Source organism: Mobula birostris, chromosome 14, assembly GCF_030028105.1.
Source record: "Mobula birostris isolate sMobBir1 chromosome 14, sMobBir1.hap1, whole genome shotgun sequence".
Classification (NCBI taxonomy): domain Eukaryota; kingdom Metazoa; phylum Chordata; class Chondrichthyes; order Myliobatiformes; family Myliobatidae; genus Mobula; species Mobula birostris.
In genome coordinates, this window is record NC_092383.1 from 10354413 (window position 1) to 10368157 (window position 13745).

The following is a 13745-nucleotide window of genomic DNA, read 5'->3' on the forward strand; positions in this document are numbered from 1 at the left end:
GTTCCCAAGCTTTTTATACCACTGACCACAGGTTGGGAACCCCTGCTCTAAGCCTTTCCTAACCATGCAAGGGCCTCCTAACCATTTGGCAGGCTGTTATTGTGGCTGAAGGTCCACGAGCAGTGGTGTTCCACACATATCAGTGTTGGGACCACAGCGATACATGGATGGAAATGTACAATACTATGCAAAAGTCTTGAGTGCCTAAGTATTGTATTGGTCAACGTGGAGTGGAGAGCGAGTTCGTAAATCTGGCGAGAGCAAAGCATGTTGGGAATGGTGATGGTGAAGCACTGCAGGAGGGATGTGGGGCAGGTGGCAGAGGAGGAGTGCCACAGGGCAGTGGGGTGGTGTGGGTGCAAGCACACCCAGATCTGAGACACCAGGCAAGCTCATTTGATTTACACAATTGGTTTATTGGTTATTACAAAATGTCTTTCTGGTGCTTCCCATTCCCTCCCCTCTCCCCAACCACGATTCCCCTCTCCCTGTCCCCTTCCCACTCTCAGACCACAACAGAGACCCATATCAGGACCAGGTTTAACATCACACACGTCATGAAATTTGTTTTTATTGCAGCAGCAGTACAGTGTGATAAGTAAAATTACTACTGTACTGTGCAAAAGTCTTAGGCAGCTCAGCTACAAACATGTGCCCAAGATTTAAACTCAATACTGTAGATTGATAAACTAGCAAATATGTGGCTGTAACTCAAGCCCACAAGTCCTGGCAGCATCTCCATAAAGTTCTGCACTCTTTCCACTTGAAGATCTTTCTTTTAACTAGTGACCAAACTGTGCACAATGCTCCAAGAGTAAAGTGATTTGTCAGATACAACTCCCCAACTTTGACACTATTTTTATTCCAGATTTAAACAATTTAAACTCCCCACACCTATGGATGAGATCAGTAACTTGACCTCTGGGAGTTCAACCCTGGCAGCTGCAAGTAGAATTAAAATCCAATCAGACCCAGAGGCCTTTTAATTTGACACGGCCATACTCATTAGAGCTTAGCCCTATTGCCAGATCCTGCGATGAAGCCATTCAAATTCAGATTCATTTATTTATCACATGTATATCGAAAGAGTAAAATGCATAAGCACAAGAGATTCTGCAGATGGTGGAAATCCAGACTAACACACAAAATGCTGAAGGAACGCAGCAGGTTAGGCAACAAAGGACTTGGCCCAAAATGTCAGTTCTTTATTCCTCTCCAGTGAAGTGCATTGTTGGTGTTAACAATCAACAGAACCCAAGGACGTGTCGGGAGCAGCCTACAAGTGTCGACACACATTCTGGCGTGCCACACTCTCAACAGGCATGACTCTTGATTTTTCCTTCCAGTTAAAAAAAAGGTTCCATCTCCCTCCCCTCTTCTATTCCCCACTCTGACCTCTCATCTCTTCTCACATACTTATCACTTGCCCCTGGTGCCCCTCCTCTTTCCCTTTCTCCTATGGTCCACTCTCCACTATCAGATTCCTTTCTCTCCAGCCTTTTTCCATTCCTACCCACCTGGCTTCACCTATCATCTTCTAGCTATCTTCCTTCTCCCCCCCCCTCCCCCCCCCCCAATCTTATTCTGGCATCTTTCTCCTTCCTTTCCAGTCCTGCAGAAGGACCTCCCACCAAAACATCAACTGCTCATTTCCATGGATTGTGCCTGATTTGCTGAGTTCCCCCAGCACTTTGTGTGAGTGGTGCAGTAAAAAAGAAAAGGGAGTGAGAAGAGGAACTGGACAACATTCCTGACGATAGAAGCAGAGTGAATACTGGGGGTCACATGATCGTTCATCGAAACTGAGAAAAGTTTCACTTGCAAAGAACTTAAGGGAATGGGGAGAGAATACCTGTGAAAGGATGGGTGGAGAGCAGGAGAGATCCGATGAACATGAGAAACAGGAGCAGCAATAGGATTTCTGGCCCTTTGAGTCTGCTCCCCTATTCAATAAGATCATGGCTGAACTGGCTGTGGACTTAGCTGGGCAGCATGGTAGCAGAGCAGTCGGCACAAATCTTTATAGATTTTTGTGGCATCAACAGCATCCTCTTTCACCAAGATCCCTTTGTGCTTGACTGCCACTTCCCCCTCACAGAGCAGCTGGAAGCAGATTTTCTAACACTGCAGTTCTGTTGAAAGGTCGTTGACTTTAAACACAACACTTCCTCCTTTCACAGACAGCAGCCCGAGTGCAACAGGTAGAACAACAGGTCCAAATGTGGCTTTGCAATTTTCGTGCAAGAAACCACTAGCTTGCATCACGGTATAAAATTAGCAGGATGCACAAACACTTTAAACAATAAGAGCAGATACCTTGCCACAGGTTCTGAGAGGTGAGAAAATTTGTTGCATTGAAGGGATGGTGAAAACCATTGCATAAGAGTACAAACACAGCAATCACCCAGGGCAGATCTAAATTACTAATCCTGAGATTTGTCTGGTTTATATCAGTCAAAACAGAAAACACCAGATCTGATATTGATTCTAGTATCTGCTGTTGGAATTTTGTTGACAACGTAAAATACTCTGTGCAGGCAACGCAAGAACTTTTGCAACCCTCAGAAACCCTACAGTGAAGAGCCCTTACATCAGCCTTCGAGAAACTTAATTTTAGGATTTTAAATTTGGCTTTATTTGTCACATGTACAGTGCAATGTGTGTTTGCGACAGCAATCAACATAGTCCAAGGACGTGCTGTGGGCAGCCCATAAGTATCACCATGCTGCCAGCAACCCACCTGTCTTTTTTGGAATAGGAGAGGAAACTGCGGCATCTGGTGGAAATGCATGCGATCAAGGGGAAAACGTACAAACTCTTTTCAGACAATGGTGGGAATTGAACTCCCCATCACTGGCATTGTAAAGCATTGCGCTAACTGCTATGCTGCCATACCTTGCAAGTGGTGATTGCTAGCAGGGCCAACATTTATTGGTCCATCCCTCACCTGTGCCTAGAAGATACAGAATCACCTTCTTGAAAAGCTTTAAGTGCTTCTGTTAAAGATGCCCTAGAATTTAGGTTCAGCAACAAGAGGGGAAAAATGTATTTCTGCGTCAAGATGGTGGACAACATAGAGGAGAAACTGCAGGTAGCTGTAATCCCATGCTCTCGTGCCTGGTGGCAGAGGTCATTGGTTTGGAAGGTACTGTCAGGAACAGTTTACATTAGTGCTAACATTGTTCTACAAATGTTGGAACTCAATAAAAGCAGCTTTTATAGGCTTTTCTGAGGAATGTTATGCCAGTTCCAAGTCCCTTTATACACATCAAAAGATTGATTGAATTGCTCACGGCAATGAGCATTTACAATGGCATTTTTTAAAATGTCTAGCCATACTGTATGATCAAAAGAGTCCCATATCTATGTGACAGCTCCCTCTGATTACCCCACTTTGGGCAGCTTATCCACCCCCATCCATCAGCACCCATTCCCAGCTCATTGAAAAAAAAATGAACCCTTTCACATCCATTTTGACCAAAAATATAGACTAAAAATTGACCCTGCTTCAAATGCAGATACTTTGAAGATTTTGAGAGCTGCTACCAGTGTGGTACTGGCTTAGAGCTTTCATTACCAAAGTGAAACTCTTCACCAAAACCCTTGCAAGCTTTATAAGCACGAGTTTAGCCGCACCTTCTGGACCAGGGGTTCCCAGCCTTCTTAATGCCATGGACCCCTACCATTAAGCAAGGGATGCATGGACCCCAGGTTTGGAACCCCTGTTCCAGGGCAACACTATGGTATTGCAATTGCCTCACGTATTTCATCCTAATCTACTTGCAGTAATGTAATGTTTGCACACTCTCCAGTGACCATATGGCTTTTTTTCTAGGTGCCCCCCCTTGTTTCTCATGTTCAAAAGTCAAATTAGAGTCAAAGCGTCATAGAAAAGGGCAGCACAGAAACAGGCCCTTTAGTCCATGCCAAACCATTTAAACTGCCTACTTCCATCAACCTGCACTGGAACTATAGTCTTCCATACCCCTACCGTCCATGTATGCAGCCAAAATTTTCTTAAATATTGAAAATGCACCACTTCCGCTGGCGGCTCTTTCCACGCTCATAACCCTCTGAGTGAAGAAGTTTCCCCTCATGTTCCCCTTAAAATTTTCACCCTTCACCCATGACCACCCAGTTGTAGCCCCACCCAGCCTCAGTGGAAAAAGCCTGCTTACATTTACCCTATCTATACCTTCAACGCCCTGCAAATTGATGGGGCATTGGTGTCATCGGCAAGAACAAGCAGATCTTAGCAGTCCACAGACAAACGTACGCATCCACTCAGTTAGTCTTCCACTAAGCAATTACTGGAGGAGCCAGCCTCCATTACAGCAGGGACGCTACACCACGCTGCCTCTGGAGTCTCCCCTGCTAGACTGCTGCAACTAGCAAGCCCGCAGCACAAGGACTAGTCCTTGCGACAAGAGGCCACGGAGCTCTCCCGTAGACAGTCTTGCTAATAAACCGTGAACAGGACTTGCAGTATTTGGTAGAATGGACTAAAAGGGCAGACTGGGCACCTTCAACGGCAGAGGAAAGTACAAAATAAAAATTGCTCACACAGGATTCTGAACCAACGTTCCCCTATTAGAAGTAGACCATTTCACCACACATCTTCTGTTTGAATAAATTAACTTCTGAGAAATTTACAACTAAGCCTGAGCATATTACAATAAAACTTGTTGCAAGGTTGTACAAAGCATTGACGTCAGCTGAGAACATGTGAGCAACTACCCTGAATTATAGCTACAACATGTTGTCTCCAAATCCATCCCCCATTTGGAGAAATGAGCTGTTGGCCAATGTTGCTTACATTGCCCAAATAAACAGAACAATCAGAACATATTAATTGCACAGAACAATACAAAGTTTGATCATTTGTATGCTCCCTATTGAAACCTCTAGCCATTGATATAATTATCCATTATAAAAAAAAATGTCACTGCTACAAAGGAGAAGAGCCATTCTTATCCATCTTCTCCCTCAGGATCAAGGATAACTTACATCTACTTTCCTTCTGAAGAGCTGAAGATGTCCATGCAATGAATTCTTTTAACATTGGTGGTAGCAGCAACTACACGATGGCTGTGAAACCACTTTGCAACAACTATCAAACCAATTCTATTCCCTGGCATTAGTAACAGAAGCCAGAAGAACCATCACCCACACACGCCCCTATCCTGAAACCTGTGCTGACCCAGTTTGTTGACGTCAATTCAGTTTTTATTTCTGATCCCCGAAACATCATGAAAAGTCTCTCAGCTTCAATGACTCATCATCCATAACTTTGGAAAATGGAATTCACAGCTCTCAAAAAGCAGAAAGTCATCATCATCTCAATCTTCAGTGGGCAAACATTTGCGGAGACTGTGCCAATAAAAATAGACTCACCCACCATGGGCAAAACATTCTCACAGAATCCACATCAAGATGCAATATCCGGATACTGTTTGAGAAGATCACACCACATTCTTCAAAACATCACCAAATCTGCTTGGTCTTTTGTCATAAGATAACCTCTCGATTCCAGGGGCATCAATCAGGTGGACCTTTGTTGTACTTCTAGCAAGAAGAGTATATCCTTCCATTATTAAGGTGATACAATGCTCCAGGTAAGGCTAACACACAAAATGCTGGAGGAACTCAACAGGCTAGGCAGCATCTATGGAAAAGAATGAACTGTCGATGTTTTCGGCCATCAGGACTGGAAGGGAAGAAGAGAAGTCAGAGGAAAAAGGTGGGGGGGGGGGTGGAAGTAGTACAAGATGGTAGGTGATAAGTGAAACCAGAAGGAGGGAGGGGGCAAAGTAAGGAGCTGGGAAGTTGATTGGTGAAAGAGATAAAGGGCTGAAAAAGGGAGAATCTGATAGAAAGGGGCGGAAGACCATGGAAGAAAGGGAAGGGAAGGGGAGCAGTACCAGAGGGAGATGATAGGCAGGTAAGGAGATAACGTGAGTGGGGGAAAACAGGAATGGGGAATGGTGAAGATGATGAGGTGGGAGGGCAATTAACAAAAAGCTCAAGAAACCTATGTTCAGGCCATAATGTTGGAGGCTACCTAGATGGAATTCAAGGTCTTGCTCCTCCAACCAGTTGGCCCAAAATGTCAACTGTTACTCTTTTCCATAGATGCTGAATGACCTGTTGAGTTCCGCCAGCATTCTGTGTGTTACTTGGATTTCCAGCATCTGTAGATTTCGTTGTGCTTGTGATACTGCAGGTACAGTCTCACCTGCACTACCATCCACAGCCCCAATCTTTTCTTTTCAACTGTCTATACAATTTAAATTGTTAAAATTTGTTATGGGGATAGGAAGGGTTTAGAGCAGATGTTCCCAACCTTCTTTTTATGCCATGGACCCCCGCTATTAACCAAGGGCTTCCGTGGACCTCAGGTTGGGAACCCCTGGTTTAGAGGGATATGGGTCAAACAGGAGCAAATGGGAATAGCATAGACAGACATCTTGGTTGGTTGGCATGGATGAGCTGGGCCTGTTTCTTTGCCTTATGACTTCACCAACAATCTTCTCCTAGAATCTCCACGTTGTCCTGTTGGAAAGGCTCAAGTTCCTGAGATCCTGAGAGCATGCCATCTGCAGCTTAGCTCCTGATAGGGTCACCTATGGAGGCAAGCTCAAGGGGGAGGTTCCAGACAAATTGCGATCCAACAAAGACCTTAACAGCGGAGCTGGCAGATGATGATGATGATGATGATGATGATGAAGAATCACAATAGCAGTGAAGGTGGAGGAAGGCTGCAGCAGTAAAGGGTCCTCGGTTGTCTTAGATTCCATGTAACTGGACCCTGATCTGTCAAGAACCATGTGGAGGCTGTCCTTGCATCACCCTCCCCACATTTTAAAAAAAAGTCACACATAGGCATTCTCCATTAAGGGAATAACCACCTTTAGAACATGATATTCATCTTGAGTGATTGCTAATACGCCTGTACTATGATTCCATCTCGGCACTGTTGTATTACACTAATTTGCTGAAGGAACTCTGCCCTTGCTGTGTCTATAATAAACTTGCCCGGCTGCTTACAAAGGAAATTATGAAAACCACAGAGAAGTCCAATGAATTTTTGGAACTGGTTAAAAAATGCAAATGCTGGGAATATGAAGTAAGTGCACCAATCAATTAACATTTGAACCAGAACACCAGGTCGATACCCTTCATTAAAAACCTTTTTACAGAAGGGACCCAGCTTGAAATGCTAACCATCTTCCCCTCCAAAGCAATTCCACCTGCTGTGCGTTTCCAGCACATTTGTATTTTAGCAGCCATTAGCACTGTTTACCAGGCTGTGTCAAGGACGGCATTTAAGAGCTCCTCTAATGGGCTGCTTTTCTTGGCTCCACTTTCTGCAGAACCTCGACACATTTAGCAGCAGGTAAACTAGAATTCATAAGGCACAGTCAGCATGGGGTGGCAGAAGAGGCCGTTAACACAAGGATACAGATGAAGCGGCTACATGGCACCTGAGGACAATAGAGTACTGCACTTTCCTCTTAAAAAAATGCATTATCAAGATGATGGGACACATGTCAAAGGACAGGAATTTTTTTTCGAAAGTGTTGCTTCTCCAGAAATTTTTTTTTGCTTATGATAAGACTACTTGAAGCTGAACACAAATATAATTTCAGACTAGTTTCACACAGGAACAAGAAATGAACTTTTATTGAATATAATGAATGCATTTAATTGCACAACGGTGCTGACCCTTTGCAATCATCCAACTAAATTAAAAATGTTTCGTTGATGATTTTCGTTTTTACTCAGTGTCTGAGGCTTCTCGCTCAAGTGTCCAGTAATCACCAACCAGCATTGACGGAGTCCAGTTGCCCAGATACCATTTCTCCATGACCGTTACTTAGTATCAGTCAGCACGACTCAACGAGAGGCCGACCAACAAGACAGATTAGAAGCAGTTCAAATATAAACCCCATGCAAACGCTGGGGAAAGTGAACACAGAAACCTTTGCAGGACAGTTGGGGGCAAAGGGTGATTGGAGGGAAACAGTTGGAGATCAAAACAAATTCTTTCTTGTCATGTGGCACTCTCAAATTTTGTCTTCCTCATATGAAAATTCAGATTTATCACACGTACGTTGAAACAGTGAAATGTGTTGTTTGTGTTAACAACCCATGCACCCAAGGATGAGCTGGGGCAGCCCACAAGTGTCACCACACATTCTGGCGCCTACGTAATATGTCCACAGTGTTCAACACAACACAGAACCATAGCAACTGAAGAAAACAACTGAAACAAACCCCTTTCCCACAAAGTATAGGAGCAGTATTAGGTCATTGGGCCCGTAGAATCTGCTCCATCATCGCTGATTCTTTTCCCTTCCAGCCCCAATCACCTGCCTTCTCCCCATATCCCTGCAGGCCCTGACCAATGAAGAATCTATACTTCTCTGGCTAAAGAAATTCCTCATTTCCATTCTGAAAGGACATCCTACTACTCTCAACACAAACACACACACACACACACACACCCCTCCATCCCTAGGACAGGAAGAAAATCAAAATAGTAGAGTAAAAATCTGACAGTAACTGTGGCAAAGTATAAACTAGTGAGCACAATTACACTTCAGTACGGTAATACAGAAGTGTGCAAAAGTCCAAGGCACATACAGTATATATAGCTAAGGTGCCTAATATTTTTAACTGATGATAAACCTGATTCTGCTATGGGGCTGTATTGTGGGCTGACACTGGGAAGGAGCAGGAAGAGAGGAATCATGGCTGGGAAAATATATAATGCCCAAGACTTTTGCACAGTACTGCAGATTACAGACAATGGCAAAGAGCTGGAAATGAAATTACAGTGAATAAATTGGGTGCAGTCGGTCACATCTGCGTCACAATGAACAGATACACGGGGGAAGAAGTGACATCAACAGTAATTGGGAAAGGGATGCCAATCACTTTCCTTCAGTGATGACACCTCAAACCCACTGACACTCTGTAACGGCTCAGAAGCGCAGGTTATGATTACAAAACATTCCGTTTGGACAGCAGCAGGCATCTTCTTAATCTGAATTGAGAAAATCTCAGGAGGATGCAGGTAGTTTACAGATATTTAGAAGATACTGCTGCAGATGCAAATGGCAAACAGGATACATAGAATACAAAATAATTTGATTTTAGGTGAGACTATAGGACATAGGAGCAGAATTAAGCCATTCATTTAGATCTGTTCCGTCATGACTGATTTATTCTCCCTTTCATAAGGCCACAAGACAAAGGAACATAAGTAGGCCATTCAGCCCATCGAGTCTGCTCTGCCACTCAATCATGGGCTGATCCAATTCTTCAGTCATCCCCACTCCCCTGCCTTCTCCCCATACCCTTTGATGCCCTGGCTAATCAAGAACCTATCAAGCTTTGCTTTATATACCCAATGACTTGGCTTCCACAGCTACCTGTGGCAATGAATTCCACAGAATCACTACCCTTTGGCTAAAGGAATTAGTCCGCATTTCTGTTTTAAAGGGATGTCCTTCTTCTCTGATCCTAGGCCAACCCACATTCAGAAGCATCCTCTCCACATCCACTATCTAGGTCTTTCAGTATTCAATAGGTTTCAATGCAATCATGACACCCCCCCCCCCCCACCATTCTTCTAAACTCCAGTGAGTACAGGCCCAGAGCTGTGTGAATTTGTCATTAGTTGAGCCACAGTGGGAATGTATACAGTTCCGAGGATTTCATAACAAGGATATCACAATCCAAAGAAAGAATTTATGATACCATGTTCTGTTACAAAACCACAAGGAGAAAATTGCGCTTTTTCAGACTCCCCATCCCCCTCTCCCGGAAGAGAGAAGTGAGAAGTTCATGGAGAAACCCAACAGATGTTCAACATAATCGTTTGGGGAGGGTAGTTAGTGAAAGATTTTGCCAGCTGGTTCATGAATTAGTAGTAGGAGCCATCAACTCGTGATTATTAGAAAAAAAATTAAAAGGGAAATTAGAGGAATCCCTCCCACGCAGAATTGTTAGAAGTACAGAATGCATTATCTCAAATCACCATTGAAGCAAGGATTATGAGATTTTTGAAAAAGGAAAATGGAGAACATAAAGTGATGGAAGGGGGCACGGAAATGAGATCACTGTAAGAAAGCTTCTGCTGAAACAATAAGTTCTGACATAATACCTCAGTGATCTCTGCTGCAACTGCTTTGAATTTACAAATCAGCATTTGCAGCGAGAAAGGGAAGAAAATTAGTGGGGGCAGTGGGGTGGGCTGGTGATATAAAGAACTGAGAGGAGAGCAGAGTACCTATAAATCAAAGATCAGGGACATCCATCAAATTTTGTCTGCTCCTGAACATTAATTTTTAGAATCAGATTTAATATCACGAGCACATGTTGTGAAATGTGTTGTTTTGTGGCAGCAATATTGTGCAACGTATTATAAAAATGAATTACAGTAAGTACATATAAAATAGAAAATTAAATTAATAGCGCAAAAAGAGAGGAAAAAGTACTGAGGTAGTGTTCATGAGTTCATTGTCCATTCAGAAATCTGATGGCAGAGGGGAAGCAGCTGTCCATGAAATGTTGAGTGTGTGTCTTCAAGCTTCTGTACCTCCTTGATGGTAGCAATGAGAAGTGGGCCTATTCCTGTTCTAGCCGATGGGGGTTAATGACGGATGCTGCCTTTTTGAGGAATCACCTTTTGAAGGTGTCCTGGATTCTGGGGATGCTAGTGCCCATGACAGAGCTGACTGAGATAAGCAATCTATATGATTATATACTCCATTAGTAAGGGAAGAAAACTACACTGAAGTAAGCAATTAGACTGGAGTAAAAAGTGTACTTTTTCAGATAACCTACTTTATATCATTTACAGTCTGGCTTCATCATACATAACTGACTTTAAGGAATGAAGAACACTAAAATGATCATTTTCAGCAGTACAACTCAGGTGTGGCTCAAGTACTCAGAATACAGTTTCTTCTCCACATCCAAATTAGATTATGAAGACACGTAGTCCTCTTTTATTGTCATTTAGTAATGCATGCATTAAGAAATGATACATTATTTCCTCTGGTGTGATATCACAAAACACAGGACAGACCAAGACTGAAAAAACGGACAAAACCACATAATTATAACATATAGTTGCAACAGTACAACAATACCATAACTTGAAAAGTCGTCCATAAGCACAGTAAATTTCAAAGTTTCTCAAACGTCCCACATCTCACGCAGACGGGAGAAGGAAGAAAAACTCTCCCTGTCATGCCGACCACAATCCGACTCTGAGTCATCTGAAAACTTCGAGCCCTGACCAGCTCTCCGACACCGAGTACTGAGCGCCATCTCTGTCCGAACAATTTGACCTCCTTCTCGGTCATCAAAAGCAGGCAAGGCCGGGGATTTTGAGGCCTACCCTCCGAAAGATTCCCGACCACACAGTAACGACAGCAGCAAACAGGCGTATCAGAAATTTCTCCAGATGGTCCTCTGTGCTTTCACGTCCATTCTTCATCAAATCAGAATTGTCCACGGCCCCTATTTAACAGATACGATATCATTTTTCACTGGAGGGCTGCGCACACGCAGACGCGCTGCCATCCTCTCCAACAAAACAAATCACCAGAGATCCTTAAATCCGAAAACACAAACCTCTGGCACAGATTCAGAATAGAAGATGTCCCTCGAGAACAAATCAGGAGGAACCTCTTTAGCCAGAGGGTAGTGAATCCATAGAATTCTTCGCCACAGATGGCTGTGGAGACCAAGCCACTGGGTATATTTAAAGCTGAGGTTGATAGGTTCTTGATTAGTAAAAGTGTCAAAGTTTACAGGAGGAAGGGAGGAGAATGAGATTGAGGGGGTAAAGTAAATCAACCATGATGGAATGGCTGAGCAGATTTGATGGACCTTTCCTGCTCCTATGTCTCATGGTTTACAGTCAAACACTAAACTGATTTTTTTTTGTAGGAGAGGACATGACAAGGGAAGATACAAGCAGTTTTACTAATGCACTCTAACCACTGCCTTCTACCACTTTTAGAAATCAACAGTCCAGTTTTTATTTGAATGCCAATTTTTTTCCTGCAAGTTTTGTAAGCTAGCAAAGGGCTTAAAGAAATTGGGTACAAAGAAGAAAGTGTACTACAATCTTTAAACAGGTGTAGCACATTCCAAACACAACGCATTTATCGTACCTTATCATTTAGTCAACATATTTCAGTGTTCAAAGTAATACAGGGAGTTTATCATGACTAATCAGATAAACATCATTGCCAATTTGGTCACAACAAGGTCTCAAAAAAAATAAAAGGAAAAGAGGGAATCACCAATTAATCATTCTGGCACTGTTGAATAAAGGCGTAATGTTGGCTACACACCAGCTGAACTCTTTGCACTTTTCCTGTTTTTAGTCATGAGATTTTCCACCTAGGACTAATGGTTTATTAAATGACAACAGAGGAATGAGAGATATTGGGGAAGATGTACAAAAGCTCAATTGATTTAATTCATATATGATGATGAGGTGAAACTGGAGATGCTCAGATACCTCTGGAGATCGGATTGGTCTGGAGAAGTCCACGGGGCATTTTAAAAAGAACAAGAGCTTTTGCACACTTATCCTTGCTTAACTGGGAACCAGCATGGGGTAAAGGCAGAGCAAGGCCTGAAGGATCTTTTAACCTCAGCAGCAGTATCCACTATTGTGCCAGGGTTTATGGAGAGCAAAACCAGAAATGTTGGTACAGCCAAGTCTACAAATTAAGATATATAGGGGAATGTGACATGGCTGGAAATGAGCACAGATTTAAAAACCTGAATCTCAATTTGGGGGTCAAATACAGCACCAAATCACCTTGTTCTTCTCCATATAGGGATGAGTAATGGGCTTAGTACCATCCATCTAAGACTTCACATTCAAAAAAAAAGGGTCTAAAAATTAGGCACAAAGCTTTCTGAATTTCTTTGGAGAACACTGGAAGGAATCAGTACCAAGCTTGCAGAGGTGAGTTATTCAAGGCTTCACACCCAACACAGAACTGTGACTGTAACAGCAAATAGCTGCTGGAAAATATATAACAAAGTACAGCATTGAGAAGTATTAAAACACACAAACATCCAATAAATTAAACTTTTCTTTCCCCCATCCTTCAGGAACAGAGTCATACAGAAAGGGAAAAAGCTCTTCAGTCTACTTGTCCATGCTGACATATCATCTCACTGAGCAATATCTTCAATCCTTCTCATCCATCCATCCCTAAACTATCACCAGGGCCCCATTTCTCTTTGCAATCTGGTGTGGCATACTCAATATGTTATTAAGCATCTATGCATAGCAAAACTGCACTGTCCGATTTAGGTACGATAAGGGCAGCATGTTAACAGTGTTACGCTTTACAGCACAGGAGACCCGTGTTCAATTCCCACCGCTACCTGTAAGGACTTTGGAGCATTCTCCCTGTGACCTGGTGGGTTCCCTCTGGGTTTCCACCCACAGGCCAAAGATGTACTGGTTATTAGGTTAATTGGTAATTGTAAATTGTTCTGTGATGTGGCTAGGATTAAATTGGGAGATTTCTGGGCGGCCAGCCCTTCAAGCCACGGAGGGCCTGTTCCATGCTGTATCTCAAATAGATAAAAATGTGGGTAAGCACAGAAAGATTGAGCACATCAGGTTACAGGTGACACTCAAGGGGAAAAAAAATACCATTTTCACCTTTTACTCTTCATTAATCTTCAATTCAAAA

At 43.0% G+C, this 13745-nt stretch overlaps 1 protein-coding gene across 4 annotated transcripts in view; it reads right to left on the reverse strand.

Annotated features, from left to right (window-relative positions):
* akap13 (A-kinase anchoring protein 13) overlaps positions 1-13745 on the reverse strand; it is a 561754-nt gene that overhangs the window by 487762 nt on the left and 60247 nt on the right. The window lies entirely within an intron of this gene.